This window comes from Nematolebias whitei, chromosome 5 (genome assembly GCF_014905685.2).
Source record: "Nematolebias whitei isolate Nwh7 chromosome 5, NemWhi1, whole genome shotgun sequence".
NCBI classification, from domain to species: Eukaryota; Metazoa; Chordata; class Actinopteri; order Cyprinodontiformes; family Rivulidae; genus Nematolebias; species Nematolebias whitei.
In genome coordinates, this window is record NC_056502.1 from 19,708,411 (window position 1) to 19,715,938 (window position 7,528).

Here is a 7,528-nt window from a genome sequence, read left to right on the forward strand (position 1 = left end):
CCCCCCCCCCCCCCCCCCCCCCCCGAAATATGGTAAGTGAAATAACAGCAGTTGAGCTGATTCATACCTGCTATGACCTGTCTCCAACACCAACTAATTCAGAAAGCACTTCAAAGTCTAATTTGGTAAATTTGATGCTAATTGGAGCTCAGATCGGCTTTTAGAATTCAAACTTTTTTCCTCAGATAAAAGTATTTTTTCCCCTTTTTGTTCTTTATTGCTATCAAAACACATTTTTAGTATTTTACCAGTCATTAAATAAAATGTTTTAACATTTTTTTCTACAACAGCCGCAGTTTGATTTGAAAACATAATAAAGATTATATTTAATCGTAAAAACTAAAACACAAAAAATACATAAAGTAAAAAAAACTTTTCGTGTAAATTCTGCGTTCACAACTGCTCTGATAACTTTTATTGTTATCGATACGTGTTTTTTTTTTAAATTAAACACAAAATACAGTTATTAACATGCTGAAGTCATAAATGCTCGTGAAAATTTTAAATAAAACATTAAAAATTTTAATCAAGTTTTCAACTGTCTTCTGTTTTGCACTAAGTATCTAAATTTATCCTATAAATGATGAATTTTTAAACAAAAATAAATAAATTTATCCGAACAAGAACTTCAATTCAAGTTATTTTTTAATATATAACAAAGTAAAACTGTTTTAGGAAGTTAAACTAAAAATATGGCAAACACGGGGAAACTTTTTGTGTTTTGACTTTGAAAATTGTTACAATTATTATTTATTTTATCCAAAGTGATACATGAAAACTTATAGCTGTGTGTTTTTAGATTAACATTCTGTGTGTGTGTTTACATGGCTGTTGTGTGTGTACACACTTGTTTGCACTTTTGCTTGCATCTGTACCAAAGGTAGGCTTCCGTAAGAGGAAAGTTGAGGTTTTTCTGTCCGTTTACAGTGCAAAGAACAGACTGCTGACGAGATGATTTCAGGCAGATAACGTCTAGTTGGTTTACACTGTAGAAGTATTGTTAGCCCCCCCACCCCCCCAGCCAGACACACACAACCACACTTAGATCAGCTTTACACAAACTTGGTGAGAGGAACTAATTCACTGTTGTGTTAAAAATCACATTATCATTCATTTTCTTTATTTCATTAAGCACCAGAGAGTTCATCATCTTTGCCATTTGATGTTTTTTTTTTTTTTTGTAACTCTTCCATAGCTTCAGATCTTTTCTGAAGTAACTTTGCACGCTAACTACCCATGTTAGAGGGAACCTGGGAGACTGCAGTTTGACAGAGATTTATTTTCCAGCTACCTGTTTATTTTCATGTAAATATACATTTGAGAGCACGTTCTGCAGCCTGACTGGTGCAAAGGTAATGTCCTGGTTGAGATGACACAAGTGTCCATATTGATCTGAAATAGTTCAGCATCATGTTGAAAATTAAATAAAAAGTTTCAAGAGTATATTTACCGTTTCCCACCTTCCTATCTGTGCCTGCTGTTTGTTGTTCTGTCAGATTTTTCATTGATTTAAAAGTGACCTCGTACTAATAACTGAGTTTGTGACGTTGCCAGATGTCTCAAACTTTCTCCCCACTTTGATTTTGCTCTGAAATGTTGTGGCCCATTAATTTGCAAATGTTGTAGGAATTAAAATCAGCGCAGAAACTGAGATCCAAGTTTGCTGTAAGAATTTGAAGAAGACGCTAAAAAAAAGTTATGTCTGGTCCTCTGGACCATGCATCAGGATAATTTGAAGAAGATTTTATGTTTTGTGTTATAAATTTACAGTTTTTCTTATTTACAATATGTAAGCTGGAGCAAAGGTACTGATATTACTAAATGCATATTGAAAGATTATCACATCCTCTCTGTGTAGCTGCATCTTGGCGTACAGAAGCGTGGGAGGTGGCACACTCTTGTTTTCAGTGACAAATCAGCACATTTCCATCCCTGAACATCCACTGTGCTCAAACCAATTGTAGCATTAACTCATGCATTTTCTAACTGAACTGATTGGATTTGCTGCTCAGCTCAAATGAACTCCTGTCACCTTGCAGCAGCTCACCCTGTCTTGGTTTTTTTACGTCAACGGAAACAAGAAGTTTTGCGTGTTTGCAAAGAGATATCGTCAATGCAGCAAACGCAAATGGTGCTGCTCAGAAGGGCATTGCTGAAAGCGAAACAAACTTCAATTTTTGGGATTATAATGATCATTAGGACAGAGCAGCTGGAATAATCTATTAATGCTAAAATCTCGTCAACCTATGCAGGCAGATGTGAAAGTAAAACAAAGTAAGACTTTGTGTTGGTCATCTGATTTTCAACATAAATGTAAAACCCTGTTCTCTGGAAATGACATATTTAACTAAAGACATTTTTCTGTGAAAAATGCCATGTGAATGCTTATTGGTGAGGAACTTGCTGAAAACAGCTGGAATGTACCTGCAATGGAAGAACAAGCTTAAGTTAGCAGAAGAAAGCAGAAATAACGCATAATTGCTGAATTAGGTTTAAATTAGCAGAAATTAACACAAAAAGTAGGAAATTAGCTAAAAAGGCTAAAATTAGTAACAAAAAATTTGCTGAAAAAGGCTGAAAGAAGCTTAAACTATAAGTGGAAGGAGCTGAAATGAGCTAAAAAAATGTGGAATTAGAAAAAGCTCAAATTAGCATAAAACAGTCAAAAGCTGAAATTACAGAAAAAGCTGAAACTAGCAGAAATAAGCTGAAAGGAGCAAAACAAGTTGACATTAGCATAAACAATTTAATTAGGCTGAAAGTAGCAGAAATTACCATGGAAATTTTGAATTTACCTGAAAACAGCTGAAATTAGCTAAAAAATGCTTTAAAAAAAAAACTAGCTGAAAAGGTAGAACAAGCTTATTTTAGTAGAAGAAAACAGAAATAGTACAATTGCCCAAGTAAGCTAAAAAAGCAGAAATGAGCTAAAAAAAAGGAGGATATTATCTGAAATCAGCTGAAATTAGCACAAAAACAGCTGAAAAGTAGCTAAAATAGCTGTAAGAAGCTTAAATTAGCAGAAGGAAGTGGAGAGAGCACATTTTTGCTGAATTAGGCTGAAAAAAGTTGAAATGAGTGCAAACAATGTGGAATTAGCTGAAAAAGCTAAAATTAGCATAGAACAGCTAAATACTAGCTGAAATAGTAGAAAAATCAGAAACTTGTAGAAATAAGCTGAACGTTGCATGACAAGCTGAATAGCAGAAAGAAGTTAGAAGAAGCACAAACATGTTGTAGTTAACAGAAAGAATCTGATAAAAGCACAAAACAGCTGAAAAAGCAACTAAAACTTGCTGAAAAAAGTTAAAATTTGCACAAGGAAGCTGAAAGAAGCTGAACTAGAAGAATATGTGAAAGGAGCAGTAAAAGGTTGTAAACGGATCTAAAAAGTTGAAGGATGTAAAATGAGCTCAATTCATTTCCTATGAGAAAAAAGTGTCTGAAAAGGCTATATACTCCAAAAAGCTGAAGTTACACCAATACCAAAAGTCATAGCACCCTTCTCCTGAATGAGCTGAACGTTTTGATATATGATTTGTTGAAGTAGCAGATGCCGAAAAATGGCTCTCAATAGTGTGAATGCTTCATAAACGTTTACACTATTGTATTAAATGTTTAATCTGAAAAACATTGATCAAAAAGGTTCAAACGTTTGTTCTGTTGGCATCGTTCGCTCAGAGGGGACACTGTGTCAAATACTGAGCGGCTGACTTTAGCTTGATGTAGGATTCAACACTGAATGAATCTGTGCCTGGTGCAAAGTGGAGATTTGTGTACCTCTTTAAAACTTCCTCTGAAACATAATCTGAAATCAGCGGCCCTGAATCTGTTTCCTGTAAACTTTCCTAGCGATCATTGAATGACAGACGAGGTCCGCTCTCAGCAGGTCAGCGTCGCAACTTTAGGTGGATTGAACCCAGGAATGCAAACTTCCACAAGTAGCTCGAACGAAATTGAGTTTTATCTTCAAACTAAACAAAATCTGTAGAGGCAGCAAAAACTTACAAAGAGACCTAGTTAGAGGGAGACACGAGATTTAAGTGGGAAGAAGAGACAACTGGGCATGGCGTTTAACATTTAATGTTCCACTGAAGAGCAACTATATAGACTGGGGCTAATGAGAGAAGTGGCTGCAGCTGTGGCAGGTGAGACAGAGAGCAGGTGGAGATGGGCGTGGCAGGCTGACTGGAAGTGATTAAAGCTGACTGCTTGGACAGAGAAGCACAGAACAAGCTGACTTGATTACCTGAAAGAGAAAATAAAACTTTCAATTAACACAAAAAGATTATTAAAAAAATAAAAAAATCCTGGCGACCAGTCCATCACAGAGAGGTGAACAGGACAACCACTTACACACACTCACACCTGGTGGCAAATTACAGCAGCATGCATGTTTTTAGACTGTGGGTGGAAACTGGAGAAAACCCTCACCTGCACAGGGAGAACATCAAACTCCACACAGGAAGGCCACAGCTTGGAGTCCCAACCTTTGGCCTTCCTGTTGTGAGGTCACTGTGGTAATGAACTGTACCACCGTACAGCCGCGTGTCGGAGGACTTGACTAATCAAGTTGTTAACTTGAGAAGTTCTGACCGGAGCGTTGTTCGAGCCGAGGACCAGAGAGGTCATCAGCACACGGTTCAAAACCCAGAAATCTCAACCGTCTGATGAACTGCTGCCCGTAGGCGTGAACAAATGTAGATTATCTTTGAATGATGCCAATATCTGGATATCAGGCCAGCCAATGCTGTCTTTTGTTGTCATCAGTGTCTCTGTTGTTTATGTATTTATTATAGCTCATGGACCCCCGGGGGTCAGGAACTCCAGTTTGAGAACCAGTTAAACAACTACTGTCTTAACCTGCAAAGACCCGAACTCTTGCATATGTGAATACCAGGACCTAGGAGGTTAAAAAGTTGCCAGATATGCTAAACAGCGTATTGTACAGTTGCTTTACATTTGATGTGTATGTGTGTGTGTGTGTGTTGGGAGAGGGGGGTTAGGGAGGTGAAATGCCAAAACTATTGTATATTTGAGCTTTTTAAAATCCATTGAATATTGTAAATATCTCAAAACTATTACAATAATTATTGTGTATCTGGCAACGCTGTTGTCATATAGCCGGTGCTTGGGGGTCCACAAACAAAAAATTATTATTATTTTTTTAACAAGCACGTACAGTAGATATTTAACAACCTGTTAAAATACACCAAAATGCAGGAAATCACATCTACTTTGTTCAAAATTTTCTGGGGGAGTACCCCCAAACACTCCAGTCCCACCAGCCTGCTCGCTATTTGCGTTCCGGCATCGACCCGTTTTTAAATTAAGCCCTGTTACTTGGTGTGACTCCTGCTGTTGTGATTCTGTTCATTTAAGTTTTTTGTAATAATTAGAAGAAGTGTTGATACATTTATTATGTTCATTGTGAGAATAGTTAAAAGTTGTAAAGTAGTTTTTGATGCTGTTCATTTTCTCAAAACTTGTAAGTTTTGGACGTTGAAATTAAAAATGTTGTTAATTAAATGTGTCTTGAAAGAAAAACGCCTAAAAGTATAAAAATTGTCTTAACACTATTAAAGAACAGGTCTTAAAGTATTTGTTACACACATATTTCCATTGCATTAAAGAGACAAATTAAAGAAAATTATTTAATGAACATGAGGGTTATGAGGGGGTCCCTGAAATTTTTCTCCCCTGTAAGGGGTCGTGAACCCAGAAAGTTTGAGAACCCCTAAGATATAACATGTACACTTAAAAATAACATATAGAGGAGCATCCTTGCTTAAAAACAAAACACTGTGTGCCACAGTAAACTGGGTGCAGCAGCTGCAGCTTCATTTTCCTACAATAAATAAAGTTTTTCAGCAACAGATGATGTCATCCATGACATTTTTTTTTAATTACTTTCACATCTTTGATATTTCAGGCAGTGAAAGAGTCCAGGAGCTAAAACCACCTGCCTACAGTGCATACATGAAACATTTGATGCTTTACAAATTAAAATATAAGCAATAAGACTCTAATCTAATGAAGTTTTTTTTGAAAGAGTGGAAAAACTTTTCGCTTTTAAAGCTAAAATCGTTGCCTGTTTCAGTTCTGAAATCATAAAATGTTATAAAACCAACACGTTTTAAACCTCTTTAATGTTTTTCATTATTTCTGGTCATAAATAGAAAAGAAAAATGCGTTTGGAAAAGATTTAACTTCTCTTCTCACAGTAGTTACAAATATTTTAAAATGTTTTATTGCTTTTAATCTGTTTGTGCAAGAAGCTTTAAAGGTTTATGGTGGAAACAGAGCGGTATTATTGCGATTATTTCAGCTACACCGAGACACAATCTGTCTCTCTGGTTACCAAAAAAGACACAAAATAGGAAAGATAAAACTAATTTTATCTCTCACCAACCTGTGTGCACACACATCAGGAGATGCAGGGTTTGATTGGATTGGCCTGTGGCTGGAGATAACGTAGAGAAACCAAAATTCTTCTAACTGATTTTAACTCGAAGTCTTCTTTTTTTTTTTTTTTTTGGTTTATCACCCGTAAAGGAGAATTAGTTTAGTTTGCTTCTTTACGCTCTGTGGATTGTGATTAGCTGCATGGAAATGTAGTGAAGCAACAGAGTTGTGTGATTACTGAGTGTTTTCTAGGTGTGTGTGTGTGATTGTGTGCGTGAGCTGTGAAAGGTTGTGGGTCACGGTGGATTTCCTGTTGTTTGAGGTTGACAATCAGAAATAGCAAAAAAAGAAAAGGAGAAAAAAAAAAGCTCAGACCACCGATGTTCTTTCCACATATCCTGCATCTCTGGCAGAAAGTTCAGCTCACAGTTTAGCCACTTTTCTTTACTTTTCTGCTCAAAAGTTCATTTCAACTCAAACCGTCCAGACTGAACATTGAAAGGAGAATCGGTAAAAGCAGATATTGTAAACCTTGGGGTTAGTCAATCATCTCTTGTGCTGCGAGTCTTCCTCTTTTTTTTCTTCTTCTTCTTCACACTGTACTCTGCTTCCGCTCTCTGTTTATTTAATCTCAGCCCGTCAGTCCTCGCTCTTCAGGCAATCCCGGTGGCATCAGAGAAAGAGGGCACACACTGACACACTAACACACTCGAGAAACTTAATTTGACACAGTTATGCACGGAAACACAAAAAAATTTGTTCTGAATGTGAAGCAGCATCCCGGCGCAGACGAGAGGAGCTCGTCTCGCTGTGGGGAAAATCACGCCTTCTTTCTATGCATGTGAAGGATGCAGGAGATGATGCTACTAGATAACGGATTACGCCATCGTACTGCACGCTTGCAGATTTTACTAATACATTGAGGGCTAGACTGGACTAAGCTTTCTTATACATTTAGTCAGGGGTCTGCAATCTGCGGCTCTGGAGCCACATGCGGCTTTTCGGTCCCTCTGCAGCGGCTCTTTCGAGCTTTGACCAAAACTAAGATAAAACTGAATTTTATTGGTTGTTATAACAACTAAAAGGGCTAGTTTTAGCAGTTTTCCTGTAATTTATTTTGCAA

General features: G+C 37.0%; 1 protein-coding gene across 1 annotated transcript in view; it reads right to left on the reverse strand.

Moving 5' to 3' along the window:
• The window catches only part of LOC119409751 (pyruvate kinase PKM-like), a 23,410-nt gene that overhangs the window by 8,415 nt on the left and 7,467 nt on the right, over positions 1 to 7,528 (reverse strand). The gene's annotated exons all lie outside the window — the stretch shown is intronic.